Source organism: Castor canadensis, chromosome 2 (genome assembly GCF_047511655.1).
Source record: "Castor canadensis chromosome 2, mCasCan1.hap1v2, whole genome shotgun sequence".
Taxonomy (NCBI): domain Eukaryota; kingdom Metazoa; phylum Chordata; class Mammalia; order Rodentia; family Castoridae; genus Castor; species Castor canadensis.
The window spans coordinates 94061122-94081795 of NC_133387.1; the positions used below are offsets into that span (position 1 = coordinate 94061122).

Below are 20674 nucleotides of genomic sequence, written 5' to 3' on the forward strand. Positions count from 1 at the left end.
TGGTGTGGCAGGCAGAATTTTATAAGGAAACATATCTCAGAGCTTTAATCATGGTAGTGATCTAAGTCATAGCTTATGTGAATCAAAGTCATATTCTATTTCCTGTAACAACCAAGTAACTACTGGCAAAACTGAACTGTGGAAGTGCAGAGTAAAAACACAATGTTGGTGGAATTTTGTGATAGTAACTAAGACTTCCCAGTAGGGCTCCTTTCTCTTACCTAACACACACCAAGACTAGTAAGTAATATTCTGTGTCAGAAGTGAGTTCTGCCAAGAGAACTCATGCTGCCAGCTACCCACAAAGAATGAAACTATAACCTCAACTTGATTACTGCTGCATGTTTAAAGTATTTCCATTGCTTTACTTCTTAAGTTGGCCCCTTTCAGGTAGTAACACAAAATAGTCTATGGTTTTCATTATTTGCACATGCCAACACAGTAGAATGTATTTTTATGAGCATCACCTCATTGCAAGCAAATTTATTGATCCCATGCTGCTGATGAAATTAAGGAGCGCTTTGGGTAAGTTAAATATTGCCTTAGTGGTTTTCTAGTCATTCAAGGACATAGTAGGCTTTTATTTTTCTTAACTAATGTATAGAGTTTTTTTTTTATTATTGTTGTGCTGGGTGTGGGTATATTGTAGCATTTAAAAAGGTTCTTACAATGTATCAAATACATTATACCTAAATTCCCTACCTCCACTTCTCTTCCCCATCTCTGCTCCCCTGATTCCTGGAACAGTTTCAACAGGTATCATTTTCACATTTACAAACATGTGTATACATTGCTTGTACAATATTCATCCTCCTACCCCTTTCCTGCCACCTCCCCCCCTCCCACCGGTGCCAACTCCCCCCACCCCAGAACCTGTTCTCTGATTTTGTAGAAGAAAAAACATAATACATAAACAAGAAACGTTAAGTTTTGCTAGTTTGAGAGAAAGATAGCTACACAGGGAAATTCCTGTGTTGTTCCCATACATATATGTATTACAGCTCTAATTGATTTGCCTCTTCCAGTCCTCTTTACTCCTCTCTAGTCTGCTTCCTCCCATGGTGGCCCCAGACAGTTTAAAATTTCTGTATTCATTCCTGTACTGTGAGCACATCAAACTCATTCAAATTTTTGGTTTCCTTCCTTTGCCCATACCTCTCTTGCACAGCCTCTCATTAGTGTGACCTGTGTCCCATAATATTGCTGCATTTGTTTTAGGTCTAGAGTCCGCGTATGAGGGAGAACATGAGGCTTTTGGCCTTCTGAGCCTGGCTAACTTCACTTAAGATGATGTTCTCCAGTTCCACCCATTTACCTGTGAATGACAAAATTTCATTCTTCTTCATGGCTGAGTATAAAGTTCCGTTTTGTATAAATACCACATTTTCTTTCTTTTATTTTGTGATTTTTACATTTACTTACATGTGTATGCATTGTTTTGGACCACCCCCACTATCCCCACCCCTGTTTCTGTTCGGCCCTCTTGTTCTCCAGTTTTGTTGAAGAGAAAACATAGGAGATAATAAGAAAGGCACAGCATTTTTGCTACTTTGAGATAGAAATAGCTATACAGAGAGATTCCTAGCGTTGCTTCCATACACTTGTGTATTGCAACCCAAATTGGTTCATCCCTGCCAGACCTATTTACTACTTCCTGTTCCCCTTCCCATAGTGGCCTCTTGTCAGTTTAAGATCATTTTATTTGCTCCTCTACAATGGGCACATAAACCACATTCAAGTTTGAGGTTTCCTCCCCTTTCCTTATTCCTCCCATGCGCAGTCTCCCCTTAGCAAGAGACCCATTTCCAATAATATTACTGCACTTGTTTTAGGTCTATAATCTGAATACAAATGAGAGCATATGATTTTTTGGCCTTCTGAGCCTGAATAACTTCGCTTAAGATGGTGTTCTCCAGTTACATGACAAAATTTCATTCTTCTTCATGGTTGAGTAAAATTCCGTTGTGTATAAATACCACATTTTCTTGTCCCATTTGTCAGTAGTGAGGCATCTTGACTGTTTCCATAGTTTGGCTATTGTCAATAGCACTGCAATAAACATGGGTGTGCAGGTGCCTCTGGAGTAACCTAAGTTGCATTTCTTTGGGTATATCCGTAGGAGTAGGATTGCTGGGTCATATGACAGATCTATTTTTAAGGAACCTCCATATTATTTTCATAAGTGGTTGTACTAGCTTACATTCCCACCAGCAGTGTATGAGGGTTCCTTTTCCCCCACATCCTCACCAACATTTGTTGTTGCTTGTGTTCTTGATGCTAGCTATTCTAACAGGAGTGAGATGGAATCATAGTGTGGTTTTGATTTGCATTTCCTTTATGGCCAGGGCTGGTGAGCATTTTTTCATGTGTTTTGTTGACCATGTGGACTTCTTCCTTTGAAAAAATTCTGTTCAGTTTAGTTGCCCACTTCTTTATTGGTTCATTAATTTTGGGGGAGTTTAGGTTTTTGAGCTTTCTGTATATTCTGGTTATCAGTCCTTTGATGTATATGTATAGCTAGCAAATATTTTCTACCACTTTGAGAGTCATCTCTTTCAGTTTTCAGACCATTTCTTTTGTTGCAAAAGCAATTTAATTTCATGTAGTCCCATTTGTGCATCCTTTCTCTTAGTTGCTGGGCTGCTGGAGTTCTGCTGAGGAAGTCCTTGCCTATACCTATTGTTTCCAGGGTATTCTTTAGTACTAACTGCAAGATATCAGGACTGATATTAAGGTCATTAATCCACTTTGAGTTGATACTAGTGCAGGGTGACAGGCATGTATCTAGTTTCAGTTTTTGCTGATAGATAACCACTCTTCCTAGCACCATTTGTTGAAGAGGCTGTCTTTTCTCCATTGTATGTTTTTGGTGTCTTTAAAAAAAATAAGGTGGGCATAGACACATGGATTCATATCTGGGTCTTCTATTCTGTTCAACTGGTCTTTATATCTGTTTGTGCCAGTACCGTGCTGTTTTTATTGCTATGGCTCTATAGTATAGTTTGAAGTCGGGTATTGTGATACCTCCAGCATTCTGGTTTTGTTCAGTATTGCCTTGACTATTTGTGGTCTTTTGTGTTTCCAAATGAACTTCAGGGTAGATTTTTCAATCTCTGTGATGAATGTCACTGGGATTTTGATGGGAATGGTGTTGAACATGTAGACTGCTTTTGGTAGTATAGCCATTTTTACTATATTGATTTTACCAATCCATGAGCATGGGAGATCTTTCCACCTTCTGTAGTCTTCCTTCGTCTCTTTCTTCAGTGGTTTGTAGTTCTCCTTATAGAGGTCATTTACATCCTTTGTTAAGTTTATTCCTAGGTATTTTTTTTAGGCTATTGGAAATGGAATTGTTTTCCTGTATTCTTTCTCAATTTGTTCATTGTTAGTGTATAGAAAGGCTACTGATTTTTGTAAGTTGATTTTGTATCCTGCTACATTGCTGAGGTTGTTTATGGTGTCTAGAGCTTTTTGGGTGGAGTTTTTTGGGTCTTTGAGGTATAGGATCATGTCGTCTGCAAATAGGGATATTCTCATAGTTTCTTTACCTATTTATATTCCTTTTATTTCTTCTGCTTGCCTTATTGCTCTGGCTAGGAATTCTAGGACTATGTTGAATAGGAGTGGAGATAGTGGGCACCCTTGTCTCATCCTGATTTTAGGGGGAATGGTTTCAGTTTTTCTCCATTAAATATTGTCAGCTATAGGTTTGTCATATATAGTCTTTACAATGTTGAGGTACATTCCTTCTGTTCCTCGTTTTCTTAGAGCTTTTATCATGAAGTGGTGTTGGAGCTTGTCGAAGGCTTTTTCTGCATCTGTTGAGATGATCAAGTGGTTTTTAATCTTTGCTTCTATTAATGTGCTGAATTACATTTATTGATTTGCATATGTTGAACCATCCCTGCATCCCTGGGATGAAGCCACTTGGTTATGGTGAATGATCTTTCTGATATGTTGTTGGATTTGGTTTGCTATTATTTTATTGAGGATTTTTGTATTGATGTTGGAGATTACCCTGTTCTCCTTTTTGGATGTGTCCTTATCCAGTTTTGGAAGAGTGCAGTGCTGGCTTCATAGAATGAGTTAGGCAGTGTTCCTTCCCTTTATATTTTATGAAAAAGTTTAAGGAGTGTTTGTATTAGTACTTCTTTGTATGTCTGATAGAATTCATCTGAGAATCTGTCAGGCCATGGACTTTTCTGTTTTGGGAGACTCTGTTGCTGCTTCAATTTCATTACATGTTATAGATCTGTTTAGGTGGTTAATATCATCTTGATTCAGTTTTGGATGATCATAAATATCTAGAAATTTGTCCATTTCTTCAAGATTTTCCAATTTATTGAAATATAGGTTTTCAAAGTAGTCTCTGTTGGTTGTCTGGATTTCCTTAGTGTTTGTTGTTATCTCTCCTTTTTCATTTCTGATTTTATTAATTTGGGTTTTGTCCCTCCTCATTTTAGTCAGATTTTCCAGGTGCTTGTCAATCTTGTTTATTTTTTCAAAGAACCAGCTCTTTGTTTCACTGATTCTTTGTATTTTTTTTTTTTTTTGGTCTCTATTTCATTAATTTCGGCTCCTATGTTTATTATTTCTCTCTGCTTCTTTTGTGTTTTGCTTGTTCTTGTTTTTCTAGGAGTTTGAGATGTAGCATTAGGTCATTCATTTGATATTGTTCTGTCCTTTTAATAAATGTAATCATGGGTATAAACTTTCCTCTCAGGACTACCTTTACTGTGTCCCATAGATTTTGATAGGTGGTATTTTCATTTTCATAAGATTCCAGGAACCTTTTGAATTTCTGCTTTTATTTCTTCTATGACCCACTGATCATTGAGCAATGTGCTATTCAGCCACCAGTTATTTGCCTATTTTATGCTGTTGCTTTTGTTGTTGAGTCTAGTTTTATTACATTGTGGTCAGATAGAATGCAGGGGTTATTTCTATTTTTTATATTCATGGATTCTTGCTTTGTGCCCTAAAATATGATTGATTTTGAAGAAAGTTCCATGGACTTCTGAGAAGATGGTATATTGTGCTTTTACTGGATGAAATATTCTGTAGACACCAGTAAATTCCATTTGATCTCTGGCATCATTTATGTATAGGATTTCTTGATTGATTTTTTGTCTGGATGATCTATCTGTTGGTGCTAGATGGGTATTAAAGTATCCCACTGCCACCATGTTGGAATCCATACATGCTTTTAAGTCCTTTAGTGTATGTTTGATGAAATTGGATGCACTGACATTGGGTGCATATAGGTTGATAGTTGTTATTTTCTTTTGATTCATTGCTCCTTTTATTAGTATTAAGTGCCCTTCTTTTTCTCATTTGACCAATGTAAGTTTAAAGTCTACTTTGTCTGATATAAATTTTTTTTCTTTGTGGTATGAGGGATTTAACTCAGGATCTCACACTTGCTAAGCAGGCACTCTACCACTTGAGCCACTCCACCAGCACATACTTTGTCTGATTTAAGTATTGCTATTCCTGCCTGTTTCTGGGGGCCGTTAGCTAGGTAAATTGTCTTTCAGCCTTTCACCCTAAGCCAGTGTTTATTTCTGTCAATAAGATGGGTCTCTTGTAAACAACAGATTGTCGGATCTTTATTTTTAATCCAGATTTCCAGATGGTGTCTTTTGATGGGGGAGTTGAATCCATTGACATTTAGTGTTAATATTAATAGGTATGTGTTGATTCCTGTGATTTAGTTTTTGTTTGTTGTTTAAGGATTTGCGTGTGTGCAGATGAATCACTGCTACTCCCTGATTACTTGTCTTCTTCTCCTGTGGTTTAATACTTCCCATTCTCTCTTGGTAATGTTTAATTTCATCTTTTGTGTGTATAGTTCCTTGTAGAATCTTCTGTTGTGGTGGCTTGGTGGTCACATACTGTTTTAGATTCTGTTTATCATGGAAGACTTTCATTCCTCCATCAATTGACAGTTTTGCTGGGTAGAGTATCCTAGGGTTGAAATTATTTTCATTCAGTGCCTGAAATACCTCACTCCATGCCCTTCTTGCTTTTAAGGTTTCCATTGAGAAATCTGTTATTTTAATGTGTTTACCTTTATATGTTATTTGGTTGCTCTCTCTTAAAGCCTTCAATATTCTTTCTCTGCTCCCTGCTTGTTTTAACAATAATTAGCTGTGGGCAGGTTCCATTTTTGTCGAGTCTGTTTGTTGTCCTGGAGGCTTCCTGTACCTGAATGGGCAAAGCTTTCTCAAGATTTAGGAAATTTTCTGTTATTATTTTATAGAATATATTATGTATCCCTTTGGCTTGTACCTCTTCTCCTTCTTTAATGCCCATGATTCTCAGGTTTGGTATTTTGATGGAGTCGCTAAGTTCTTGCATATTCCTTTCACAGTTCTTGAGTTGTTTGACTAAGATTTCTTCTGTTTTTTCTTTAATTTTTATTTTGTCTTCAAGCTCTAAGATTCTGTCTCTTACTTGTTCTAGTCTGCAGGAGTGGCCACTGTGTTTTTTATTTGACTACAGGGACTTTTAATTTCCTGGATTTCTGTTTGATTCATTCTTCTGAGGTTTTCCAAATCTGTGATCAACTCTTCTTTTATAATTTGTGTGTTCCTCTTTAATTCATGTATCTCTCTTTTTGTAATGTCCTTTGTTTCACTTTGGTGTTTGTTGAGGTCCTCTCTAAGTTCCCTTATTTGTTTCTGTGTCATCTCATGTTCTTTGTTTTTGGTGTCTTGAAACTTCTTGAGTGCATCTTGTATGTCTAGTTAACTATGTCTAATATCTTCTCCATGAATTTCTCAGAGATTTCTTTCCAGGTTTTTTCTTTGAAGGTATTGCTGAGTTCCTTAGTCATATTTATTGTTATTTTTTTGAGGTCAGGTACTGGGTATCCATTTTCTTCATTTCCTACCAAATCCTCTATTGAATTATTTTTTTGCAGAGTGTTGTTTCCATCCCTACTTCTCCACATTACTCCACTTGGTATTGAACAACTGTGTTCTTGATAAGCTAGTTGGTGGTTTCAATTGCCTGTTTTCTTTTCCTTGATTTAATTTTTGTCTTGTGACTGACTTAGTTGTTAGCTAGGTTGATGTGCTCTTTCTGTCCCTAGCCTGGAGGTGTAAATTAGCAAAAACAAATTCACAGGTTCAATGCCAGACCAGTTGCTTATATATCATATAGGAGACCCCTTGTTGATAATATCTATCAACAGTGGGAGTTAAGGGGGGGTAATGGTTATTAGGCTGGAGATAGAACCTTGGGTAATTAGTAAAGGTGGCAATAAATTGGGGGTGAGGAAGAGGTATGGGGGCTGCTTGGTTTTGTTTCCCTTATGTATGTTAGGATGTATTTCCACTGTTGTAGCGGAGGGTGCTTGTGTTAGGGATTGCCAGGTATGTTCAGTTGGTATAGTAGGCTCATTTGCAAGTGGTGTGTGTGTAGGTGGGAGGAATAGTGTGATGACAGCTTGGGGAAGGATGGGGGGGAAGACAGGGGGAAAGAGGATGTGAGAGGAGCAGAAAGAGTAGTTGGGAGGGAGAACAATGGATTGTAGCACAAGAAAAGGAGGGAAAGTGAAGGAGGTAAGAAGAGGGATAAGAAAATAGTGATGGTAAAGTTTATAATACAGAAAAAAAAACACATCAGTTATAGCAACAACAAAAAGTTCAATCTGCTAAGTAAAAGTTCTGAACTTATTCTTTGGTGTCCAGTCCTGGTATTGGTGCTTGATATTCTGGGCTTTGTGGGGAAGGTTGCTGCCCCTCTTGTTGGACAGCTTATAGTGGAGATGGCTGGAGGGTTTTTTCTCTTTTTTTATTTTTTACTTTTTTTCCATTTTCCTTGTTCTTTTGGGCCTTCTGTTACAAACAGGAACTCTGATGTGGTATTACCAGGTGGCTGGCTTGTGAGTAGCATTTGGTTCCTTCTGTCCATAGGCAGGTTGCTGTTAGGCCTGAGGTAACAGACTGCTAGTTCATGCAAGGTGTTCAGATCTGTTCTCCTATAGCTACAACTCTGTCTGGTTGGCCCCTCCTCCAGCAAGGTAGGGCAATTCAGTTTTGAGTACTGCACTCAGTCTTATGAGACCAGTCAAGGATCTACCACTGCCTAGCTTTGAGAGGTTGGCACAAAGGGTTCTCAGCCTTTGTGCCTCCCCCCACCTTTTCTTGCTGCTAGTTTTCCTCTGGGCTGTTGGCTTGTCGTCCCACCTCCACTCTCACCTTTTGTTACTTTTCCTGCCTTTGTTCACTGAGAGTTCAGCTCCTTGCTCCACCACTGTTCACTGGGGCAAGTACAGCATTCCACCCCTCCCTCAGTGTTAGATTGCAATTCACTGTTTATACTTTTCAGTTTTGTTGGGGGGATGGATTGAATCTGCCCAGGGGCTGCACTGGATTATGTACCCTGGGGTAGGTAGTGGAATCACAGGTAGTGCATGTTGCTCATCTGTTCATTCTGCAGGTTTACACAAGCAGATTTGGCCAGTGGGGAAAAATTTTAGCACTCTGTTTTTTGCAGTGCAGTGGGGCATATGGAGGCTTTCTACAGGTTAGGTGTCCAGGATATCACAGATTTGATTCTGACTGATACCCTGTCCTCTGCTTATTGAGAGAAGAAAAAAAAAAAAAACAAAGAAACGAAGAAAACTGAGAACCTGCCAGGGGGCTTTTTTTTATCAGGGCAGACATGCCCTGCTGGCAGTGCTGCACTGGGTTATTCTAGGCTATTAGGTGCAATTAAAAGCTGTTTTAAGGATCAGTCCTTGAATTTTATGTGGACCTAATGTGATTGTGGGTAGTGTTTTGGCTAGAAGCAATCAGAATTACCCAAGTGTATTTCCCAGGTCTAAAGGTAGTTTCTAGGGTCACAGAGCTCAGAAATCCTGATTTCCCACTTCAACCACCATCTTGGATCTCTCCAAGAATAACTGGGTGCCAGTTCTCACACCCATAATCCTAGCAACTTGGGAGGCAGAGTCAGGAGGTTTGAGGTTCAAGGTCAGTCCAGGCAGATAGTTTGTGAGACCACCCCCATCTCCAAAATAAATAGATCAAAATGGGCTGGAGGTATGGCTCAAACTGTAGAATACCTGCTTTGCAAGCGTGAAGCCCTGAGTTCAAATCCCAGTCCCACATACAGAAAATGTATTTTCAAAAATAAGAACTGTGTGCTGGGGTTTGGATCTTATTTTTTTAACTCAGCATCCATTTTATAGTTCATTATTTGCAATTTTAATGTACAAGTTGGAAATATCATCATTGTCATAATATAAAGTCAAGTATTTTATTTTTATTATTTTTTTATTAGGATATGTTCATTATAGTGGACATTCATAATGACAATTCTGATTAGACTTATATTGTACATAGGTTATATCACCTCTACTGTCTCTCCCCCTCCATCCACTCCCCGCCCAATTTAAAGCAATTGTAAGAAGTTTCCTTGCTCTGTTTCATGTAAGTATATGAAGTCCTTCAACCATATATCCTCACCTTAATCTCCTTCATTCAACCACCCACATCCCATTAATTCCTCCCACACACTGTACCTATTTTACAGTCCTGTCTTTCATCATTAATATTTAAGTTGATGTTCAAAGGGGTCTCTCAAGGTATTCCCGCTGTGGGTGTACTTTACTTTGGTTCATTCATCCCCTTCCATTAATCTCCTTTACCCCTTTAACTCTCACCACCCCCATTTTTCAACAGCTTTCAACGCACATCCCTATATCCTCTGTTTCCACAGATGTCATGTTTTACGATATTACTGATACTCTATCATTCTCCTTTCCTTTCCGTCTTTCCCAGAGTTCCATAGAGTAGTTCCACTATTACGAACATGTTCTACATCTGAATTTGTATATGGTCATGCCTGTTTTTGTGTGTATGTTTATCTTTTAGATCTGTCTTCCACATAGGAGAGATAACATGTGGCCTTTGTGTTTCTGAGTCTGGCTAACTTCACTTAACATAATGTCCTCCAATTGCGTCCATTTACATTCAAACCACAAGTCATTATTCCTTATGGCTGTGTAAAATTCTGTTGTGTATATATACCACATTTTCTTGATTCATTCATCAGTTGTAGGGCATCTGGGTTGTTTCTTTAGCTTGGATATTATGAATAGTGCTGTGGTGAACATCAGTGTACATGTGTCTCTATTGTATCCTGACTTCTGTTCCTTTGGGTAGATGCTCAGGAGCAGAATTACTGGCTCATAAGGTAGTTCTATCCTTAGCTTTTAGAAGAATCTCCATACTGCTTTCCGTAATGGTTGTACTAATTTGTATTCCCACCAACAGTGTATAAGGGTTCCCGTTTCGTCACATCCTCTCCAGCATTTATTGTTGTCATTACCCTTGAATATGGCCATTCTAAATGGGGTGAAATGAAATCTAAGTGTAGTTTTGAATTGCATCTCTTTTACGACCAGTGAAGTTGACCACTTCTTCATGTATTTACTGGACATTTGTACCTCTTCCTTTGAGAATTCCCTGTTTAATTCATGTACCCATTTCTTCATTGGGGTGTCAATTCCTTGGGGACTGAGTTTTTTTGAGTTCCCTGTAGATTCTGGATATTTGTTCCTTATCAGATGAATAGCTGGCAAAGATTTTCTTCCATTCTGTGGGCAGTCTCTTAAGTCTAGTGACAGTTTTGTTGTGCAGAAGCTCTTTAGTGTGATGCAGTCCCATTTGTTCATTCTTTTTCTTAGATGCTGGGCCTTTTGAGTTCTGGTTAGGAAGTTGTTCCCTATGCCTGTCTGTTCCATTGTATTTCCTACTACTCCCTGGAGTTATTTCAAAGTTTCAGGCCTTATATTTAGGTCTTTGATCCACTTTGAGTTGATTTTTGGACAGGATGAAAGACAGAGATCAAGTTTCAGTCTTCTGCATATGAATATTGTGGTTTGGGTCTTAAATTTCCCCAACATGGCATTAAGGTTGAAGGTTTGGTCCTTGGAGTGTAGCACTAGAGAGAGGTTGTGGAACCTTTAGGAGATGGGGCCTGGTGGGGGGAAGATTTCCATGGCTGTTAAGTGCAGTTAAAGGCTGACTTAAGGGTTAGTGTTTGAATTGTATCTGCATCTAATGATACCACATTTTCTTAATACATTCATCAGTAGTGGAGCATCTTGTCTGTTTCCATAGTTTGGCTCTTGTGAATAATGCTGCAACAAACGTGGGCGTGCATGTGCCTTTGTAGTAACCTGACTCACATTCCTTCAAGTATATCTCTAGGAGTCATATTGCTTGATCATATGGAAGATATATTTCTAGTTTTTTAAGGAGCCTCCATATTGTTTTCCATAGTGGTTGTACCAGCTTGCATTCCCATCAGCAGTGTATGAGGGTTCCTTTTTCCCCACATTCTCACCAATATTTGTTTTTGGTGGTATTCTTTATGATAGCCATTCTAACAGGGGTGAGATGGAATCTTAGTGTGGTTTTGATCTGCATTTCCTTTATGGTCAGGGATGGGGATCATTTTTCATGTGTTTTTTATTTTAGCCATTTGGATTTCTTCTGTTGAAAAAGTTCTGTTCAGTTCAGTTGTCCATTTCTTTATTGGGTCATTCATTTTGTGGGAGTTTAGTTTCTTGAGCTCCCTAAATATTCTTGTTATTAGTCCCTTATGTGATGTATAGCTAGCAAAGATTTTCTCCCATTCTGTGGGTGGCCTCTTCAATATAGAGACCATTTCTTTTGTTATGTAGAAGCAGTTTAATTTCATTTAGTCCCATTTGTCAATACTTTTCCTTAGTTGCTAGCTGCTTGTGATGTACTGAGGAAGTTCTTGCCTATGCCTATTGCTTCCACTGTATTCCCTGCTTTTTCCTGTCCCAAATTCAAGGTTTCAGGTCTTATATTAAGATCCTTAACCCACTTTGAGTCAATACTTATACAGGGTGACAAACATGGATCTACTTTCAGTTTTTTGCATTCAGATATCCAGTTTTCCCACCACCGTTTGTTGAAGAGGCTGTCTTTTCTCCATAATATGTCTTTGGCACCTTTGTCAAAAATTAGGTGAATGTGGAGTCTTATCTGGGTCCTCTACTGTATCCCACTGATCTTCATGTCTATTTTTGTGCCAGTACCATGCTGTTTTTATTGCTATGACTCTGTAGTATAATCTGAAGTCAGGTATTGTGATACTTACAGCATTGCTCTTTTTGTTGAATATTTCCTTAGCTATCCAGTGTCTTTTGTGAAGGGTTTTATGAGATAGGTTCTCATGAACCATTTGCCTGGGCTAGCTTCAAACTGTAATTTTCCTGATCTCTGCCTCCTGAGTGGCAAGGATTACAGGCGTGAGACAACAGTACCCGGCTGGTGATTTTTTGTTTACTTTTTGTCTGGATGACTTATCTATTGGTGATACAAGGGTATTAAAGTCTCCCACTACCGCTGTATTGTAATCTATATATGATTTTAAGTCCTTTAGTGTATGTTTGATGAAGTTGGGTGCACTGACATTGCTTGCATATAAGTTGATAACTGTTATTTCCTCTTGATGTATTGCCCCTTTTATTACCATGAAGTGACCTTCTTTGTCTCATTTGACTAATATATGTTTGAAGTCTACTTTGTCTGATACAAGTCTAACTTCTCCTGCCTGTTTGGGGGGGTTGGGCATCAACTTAGTAAATCTTCTTCCAGCTTTTCTCCCTAAGGTAGTATTTATTTCTGTCAATAAGGTGGTTCTCTTGCTAACTACAGGTTGTCAGAGCTTTCTTTTTAATCCAGTTTGCCAAAAGGTGTCTTTTGATGGGGGAGTTGAGTGTTAAGGTTGACAGGTATGTGGTGATTCCTGCCATTTAGTTGTTTTTGTTGTTTATGGATTTGAGTGTGTGCAGCCGAATCAATGCTACTCTCTGATTACTTGTCTTTTCTTCTCCTATGGTTCAGTACTTCTCCTGTTTTTGTTTGCTTTCATCTTCTATGTGTAGAATTCCTTGCAGAATCTTCTGTAGCGGTGGCTTGGTGGTCATATATTGTTTTAGTTTCTATTTATCTCAGAAGACTTTTATTCCTCCATCAATTTGGAATGATAGTTTTGCTGGGTGAAATATTCTAGGGCTGATATTGTTTTCTTTCAGTACCCGAAATACCTTACTCCATGCCTTCTTGCTTTTAAGGTTTCTGTTGAGAAATCTGTTATTTTGATGGGTTTACCTTTATACATCATTCATTTTTCTCTGTTATAGCCTTCAATATCCTTTCTCTGTGCTAGTTGTTTTAATGATAATATGCCGCAGAGAGGTTGTATTTGTCAAGTCTTTTTGGCGTTCTGGAGGTTTCTTGTACCTTAATGAGCAACTTTTTCTTGAGATTTGGGAAATTTTATGCTATTATTTTGTTGAATATGTAATGTATCCCTTTGGCTGCACTTCTTCTTCAATGCCCATGATTCTTGGTTTTGGTCTTTTGATGGAGTCACTGAGTTCTTGCATGTTCTTTTCACAACTCTTGAGTTGTATGACTAAGAGTTATTCTGTTTTTCTTTAATATCTGTTTTTTTCTTTGAGCCCTACGATTCTGTCTTCCACTTGTTCTAGTTTGCTGGAGTTGCCTTCCACTGTGTTTTTTGTTTGACTACAGGGACTTTTAATTCCCAGGATTTCTTTTTGATTCTTTTTTCTGAGATTTTCTATATCTCTGTTCAAATCCTCTTTCATATCTTCTGTTGTCTTCTTTACTTCATATATCTCATTTTTTATAGTCTCATTTGTTTCACTTTGGTGCTTTTTGAAGTCCTCTCTGAGTTCACTTAGTTGTTTCTGTGTCATCTCAAGTTTTTTTATTTGTGGTGTCTTCATATTTTTTGAGGGCATATTGTGTTTTCTGGTTAAGCATGTCTTGTAGCTTCTCCATGAGTTTCTCAATGATCTCGTCCATGATTTCCTCTTTGAGAGATTTTTGTGGGTACCATTGAGCTCATTGGTGATACTTATCCTTGTTCTGTTGAGGTCAGGAACTGGGTATTCATTTTCTTTATTTCCCATCAAATCCTCTATTGAATTGTTCTTTTGAACAGTGCAGTCTCCTTGCCTTCTTCTTCTCTCCATTCTTCTAAGTGGTGCTGTACAACTATGTTCTTGATTGGCTAGTTGGCAGTTTTAATTGTCTGCTTTGTTTCCCTTGATTTAATTTTTGTGTTGTGACTGGGTTAGTTGTTAGCTAGGCTGATGTGCTCTTTCTGTCCCAGCCTGGAACTGTAAATTAGCAATAACAAAATCACATGTTCAATGCCGGACTAGTTGTTTACATATTATATAGAAGACCCCTTGGTGGTAATATCTATAAACAGTGGCATTTGGGAGGGGTAATCTTTGTTTGGCTAGATATAGAAACTTGGGGATTTAGTGAAGGTGGTGCTAAAAGGGGGAATAGATAGGGGGCACGGGTGAGTAGGGGAAGAGGTATGTGGGCTGTTGGGTTTGGTTCCTTTGTGTGTGTTTGGGTGTATTTCTGCTCCTGTTGTGAAGGGTGCTTCTGTAGGGATTGCAGAGGGCTGCAGGTGCGTATGATTGGTACAGTAGGCTAATCAGTGGGTGGTAAATGTAGCAGGGAGGGGTCATGTGGTGACAGGTTGGGGAAGGCAAGTTGGGGGAGGTGAATACAGGGGCAGACAGTGGATGAGAAGGGGACAGAAAGAATAGTTGAAGGAGAGAACAATGGATTGTAGCACAAGATAAGGAGAGAACGTGAAGGAGGTAAGAATGGGGATACAAAAATAGTAACAGTAAAATTAATAATACTAAAAAAAAGAGGATGGGGAAATTAAGGAAAAAAACCCCACCTACAACAACAAAACCAAAAAAGTTGTCAGTTCAGCAAAAGTTCTGGACTTACTCCTTAGTTGTCCAATCCTGGTATTGGCAGTTGGTATTCTGGGCTATGTAGGGAAGGGTGCTGCCCCACTTGTCAGATAGTTTGCGGGGGAGATGGCTGAAGGATATTGTTTTCCCTGCTTTCCTTGGTCTTATGGGCTATAAGTGGGAGTTCTGAGGTGGTCTCATCAGATGGCTGGGTTGTGAGCAGTATTTGGTTCCTTCCGTCCACAGGGCAGGTTGCAACTGGGACCTGTGGTAACTCACTACCAATTTGTGCAAGATGGTCTGATCTGTTGTTATTTCCGCCAGGCAGCAGCTGCATTGCCCTGCTGCTACAACTCTGGCTGGTCAGCTCCCTCCTCAGCAAGGTGGTACAGTTCAGTTTTGTGCATTGCTGTCCATCCCACCACACCCCTGCTTTGGAAGGTTGGCTTGTTGCCCCACCCCTGTTTTCAGCCTTTTTACCTTGCCCTGCCTCCTCTCACTGAGATTTCAGCTCCTGGGAGGTCGGCTTGTTGCCCCACACCCACTCTCAGTGCTTGTTGCTTGCCTCACCTCCACTTGCTGAGAGTTCAGCTCCTAGCTGCACCCTTGTTCTCTGAGGTTGATTCAGTGTTCTACCCCATCCTCACTGTCAGTGATAGATTACAATTCACTGTTTATGTTTCTCAGTTTTGTTGGGGAGTGGTTCAGTTGCCCCATGAGCTGCACTGGATTATGTTCCTGGGGTGTGGATAGGGGAGTTGCCTGTGGTAAATGGTGCTCACCATTTGGGTCTGCAGATTTATGCAGGCAGGTTTGAAACCATCCGGTGGGTAGAAATGGCATGGCATTTTTCTCAAGGCAAACTATTACTGGGACTGGGTTCAGCCTGGTGTGGTGTAAGTAGGCTTTCTACAGGTTATGGATCCAGTATGTTGCAGGGTTCAGTTCTGTTTGATGCTCTATCTTCTGCTTTTTGAAAAAAGGAGGAAGGGAGGGAGGGAGGGAGGGAAGGAGGGAAGGAAAGAAGGAAGGAAGGAAGATGGGGAAAGAAAAAGGGAAAGAAGAAAAGGGGAAAAGGAAAGGAAAGGAAAGGGGAGGGGAGGGAAGGGAAGGGAAGGGAAGGGAAGAGATGGGAGAATTGGCCGGGGGCTTTTTCCCAGGGCAGGCACACCCTAGTGGCTATGCCAGGAACTTCTTTGGCTGTTAGGTGCAATTAAAAGCTGTTTTAAGGGTCAGTCCCTTGAATTTTATATGCACCTAATGTGTTGGTGGTTATTAAGTTGGCAAGAAACAATCAGAGTTACCCAAATATAGCTTCCACTTTTCAAAGTGGTTTCTGAAATCATGGAGCTCAGGAATTTTGATTCCCTATCCTATCTGCCATCTTGGATTTCCTTTGCACCACTTTTAAATTGAACACTTCATGTGTTTATCGGCAATTGTACTTCTTCCTTTGAGAATTGCCTATTTAATTCATGTGCCCATTTCTTCATTGATATGTTGATTCTTTGGTGGTTGAGTTTTCTGAATTCCCTGTAGATTCTGGATATTAGTCCTCTATCAGATGAATAGCTGGCAAAAGTTTTCTCTCATTCTGTGGCAGTCTTTTTAATCTAGTGACCATTTCTTTTGCTGTGCAGAACCTTTTAAGTTTGATGCATTTTTTTTCATTCTTTCTCTTACATGCTGAGCCTTTTGAGTTCTAGTTACGAAGCAGTGCCCTATGCCTATCTGTTCCAGTGTATTTCCTACTACACCCTGTAGTTGTTTCAGAATTTCAGGCCTTATAGTAAGGCCTTTGATTCACTTTGAGTGATATTGGTACAGGATTAGAGACAAGGATCTAGTTTCAGTGTTTTGCATGTAGACATCCAGTTTTTCCAGCAACATTTGTAGAAGAAGCTTTTTGTCCATTCTGTGCTTTGGGCTTTTTTGGCAAAATTTAGTTGGCTGTGGTTGTGTGGGTTTATGTTTGGGTCTTCTATTCTAATCCATTGGTCTTCATGCTGTTTTTGTGCCAGTACCATGCTGTTTTTATTTTTATGGCTTTGTGGTATAGTTTGAAGTCATGAATTGTGATAACTCCAGTATTAGACTTTTTGCTCAGAATTGCTTTGGCTATTTGAGGTCTTTTATGTTTCCATATAAATTTTAGGATTGACTTTTCTATGTCTGTGAAGAATGTCATTGGGATTTTGATAAGGATTGCTTTGAACATGTAGATTTCTTTTGGTACTATTACCATTTTCATAATGCTGATTCTACCAGTCCATGAGCATGGGAGATCTTTCTATCTTCTGATGACTTCTTTGATTTCACTCTTCAGTGGTTTATAGTTTTCATTGAAAAGATCTTTAGTTTCCTTTATTAAATTTTTTCCAAGGTATTTTTTTTGAGGCTTTTGTAAATGGAATTGTTTCCCTGATTTCTTTCTCAGTTTGTTCATTGTTGGTATATAGGAAGGCTACTGATTTCTGAATATTAATTTTGTATCCTGCTACTTTGACATAAGAGTTTATTGTTTTTAAGAGTTTTTTAGTGGCATTTTTTAGGGTCTTTTATGTATAGGATCATATCGTCTGCAAATAGTGTTAGTTTGACTTCTTCTTTCCCTATTTGAAACCCTTTTATTTCTTGCTCTTGTCTTATTGCTCTGGCTACAAATTCCAAAATTATATTGACTAGAAGTGGGGAAAATGGGCATCCCTGTTTCATTCTGACTTTAGTGGGAATGATTTCAGTTGTTCTCCATTTAGTATAGTGTTGACTATAGGGTTGTTGCATGTAGCCTTTAATAGGTTGAGGAAAATTCCATCCTTTCCTAGTTTCTTCAGAACTTATATCATGAAAGGGTGCTGAATTTTGTCAAAGGCTTTTTCTGCATCTATTGAGAAGATCATGAGTTTTTTTTGTCCTTTCTATTGTTTATATCACTGTATTAAATGTATAGATTTATGTATGTTGAACCATCCTTGCATCCCTGGAATGAAACCGACTTGGTCATGGTGTATGATCTTTTTGATGTATTGTTGAATTTGCCAGTGTTTTGTTGAAGTTTTGCTAGTATAGTCATTAAAATGTTGGTCTTTTTTTTTTTTTGGTTGCATCTCTATTGAGTTTGGAATGAGTGTAATACTTGTTCTTCCTAGAATGAGTTTGATTGTGTCTCTCCCCTTCCTACTTCCTGGAAATTTTTGAGGAATATTGATTAGTTACTCTTTAAAGGTCTGGTAGAATTCAGCCATGAATCCATCAGGTCCTGAGTTCTTTGTAGGGAGGCTCTTTATTACTGCTTCAAATCTCATTACTTGTTATAGGTCTATTTAGGTGTTTAATATCTTCTTGGTTCAATTATGGTTGGTTATATACATCTAGAAATTTATCCATTTTTTCTAGATTTTCCAGCTTAATTAAATATAAGTTTTCATAGTATTCCTTAATGATCCTCTGGATTTCATTAGCATTTGGGGTTTTGTAACCCTTTTTCATTTTTGATTTTATTGATTTGGGTCTTTTCCCTCTTTCATCTTGTCATATTGGCTAAGGGTTTGTTGATCTTGTTAATCTTTCAAACTACCAACTTTTTGTTTCATTGGTTCTTTGTATAGTTTCTTTTTGGTCTCAATATTATTGATCTTGGCCTTAGTATTTCTCTCCATCTGCTAGTTTTGGGTTTGGTTCTTGTTTTTCTAGAAGCTTATTGTGCATCATTACATTGTTGTTTTTTTTTAAGATGTCTTTGTTTTTAATGTAGGTACTTTAAAACTATGAACTTTCCCCTTAGTGCAGCATTTTCTGTGTCCCATAGATTCTGGTAGATTGCCTTTTTTTTTTTCCATTAGGTTCTAGCAGGTCTCCCATTATCACTGTATTGTGGTCCATCTGTGTTTTTAAGTCCATTAGTGTTTTTTAATGTAGTTGTGTGCCCCTATAAACATAGGGTGCATATGTGCATATATGTTAAGAATTGATTTTACCTCTTGATGAATTGCTTCTTAAATTCATATGAAGTTCCCCTCATTGTCTTTTCTGAATGATTTTAGTATGAAGTGTACTTTGTCAGATATAAGTGTAGCTAATCCTGCCTGTTTATGGGTTCCATTTGCTTGGAAACCTTTTTCTGTCTTTTGACTCTAATACAGCTTTGTTTTTCTCTCAGTGAGATGTGTTTCTTTTAAGCAACATATGTTTGAATCTTGTTTTTTAATCCAATTTGCTATTCTATATCTTTTGATTGGGGCATTGAGGCCATTAACATGCAGTGTTAGTATTGAGAGGTATGTAGTGTTTCTAGTCATTTTTATTCCCCTGATGTTTACTTTCCCCCTAGTCCTTGTTTACTAGTCTGCTTGGTCAAAAGGGTCTATTCTTTCTTGCATATTTCTGTCTTACTCTAATTTCTTCTTCTGTATGTAAGAGTTAAGTATTTTTTGTAGTGCTGGTTTGATGGTCATGAATTCCTTTAGTTCTTGCTTATTGTGGATGGTTTTAATTTCTTCTTTAATTAGGAAGGATAGCTTTGTTGGATAGACTAGTCTCAGTTGACAGGTGTTTAGTTTCAGGGCCTGAAATATGTCTTTCCATTTTATTGTACACAGCCTTTATTTTGCTGAGGTATATTCTTTCTATTCCTAGTTTCTTTCAGGCTTTTATAACCAAGGGATATTAAATTTCATCAAAGGTTTTGTTTGTATCTATTGAGATGATTATGTGGTTTTTTTGTCCTGTATTTTGTTTATGTGTTGTATTGCAGCTATTGATTACTTATGCTGAGCCATCCTTCATACCTAAATGAAACCACCTTGATCAGAGTGTATGATATTATAAATGCATTGTTGAATTCAGTTTGTAAGTATTTTATCGAGAATTTTTACATACATGTTCATCAAGGAAATTGGTTTGTATTTTCTTGCTGTATACTTAAGTGTTTTTGGTATCAGGGTAATACTGGCTTCAAAGAATGAGTTTGGTAGTGTTCCCTTTCTGTTTTGTGTAATAGCTTGCAGGGCATTGGACTTTCTTTAAAGGTATGGTAGAAATCAGCAGTGAATTCATCTGGTCCCAGACTTTCTTTGTTGGGAGAGTCTCTATCACTGCTTCAATCTCATTGCTCATTATCGATCTATTATTGTGACTTAAATCCTTGGTTCAATTAGGGAAGGTCATGTGTGTCTAGAAACTTATGTTAGAATACAAATTTATCATCTAATAATTATCCTTAATGATCCTCTGAATTTCATTTGTATTTGTTGTAGTGTAATCTTTTTCATCTCTAATGTTGTTAATTTGAGTCTTTTCCCTCTTTCTTTTGGTTAATTTGGCTAAGGATTTATCAATTATGTGTATCTTTTCAAAGAATGAACTTTTTGTTTTTACTGATTATACTGTTCTTTTAGTCTCAATTTCATTAGTTTCTGCTCTCATTTTTATTACTTCTTTCTGCCTCCTGTTTTTGGGTTGGGCTTGTTCTTATTTTCGTCTTTCATATTTTACTATAGGCATTCAGAGCTATAAATTTTCTTCTTACAACTGCCTTTGTTATATCACAAAGATTCTGGTAAGTTATGTTTTCATTTTCATTTGATTCTAGGAATTTTTTAATTTTCCGCTTATTTCTTTAAAGACCTACTGATTGTTCAAAAAAGTATGGTTCAGTCTCCATGTATTTAGATATTTTCTGTAGCTTCTCTTGCTGTTAATTTCTAGTTTTATTCCATTATAGTAAGATTATTTCAATTTTCTTCAATTTGCTGAGTCTGTGGCAAGGCAAAACATTATGGAAAAAGGGCATGGCAGAGAAAAAGTGCTCACTCATGGGATCCAGAAGCAGATATATTTTTATGTCCTAAAATATTATTT

At 38.0% G+C, this 20674-nt stretch overlaps 1 protein-coding gene across 6 annotated transcripts in view; it reads left to right on the top strand.

The window, feature by feature from the left end:
* Dpy19l2 (dpy-19 like 2) overlaps positions 1-20674 on the top strand; it is a 139526-nt gene that overhangs the window by 36794 nt on the left and 82058 nt on the right. The gene's annotated exons all lie outside the window — the stretch shown is intronic.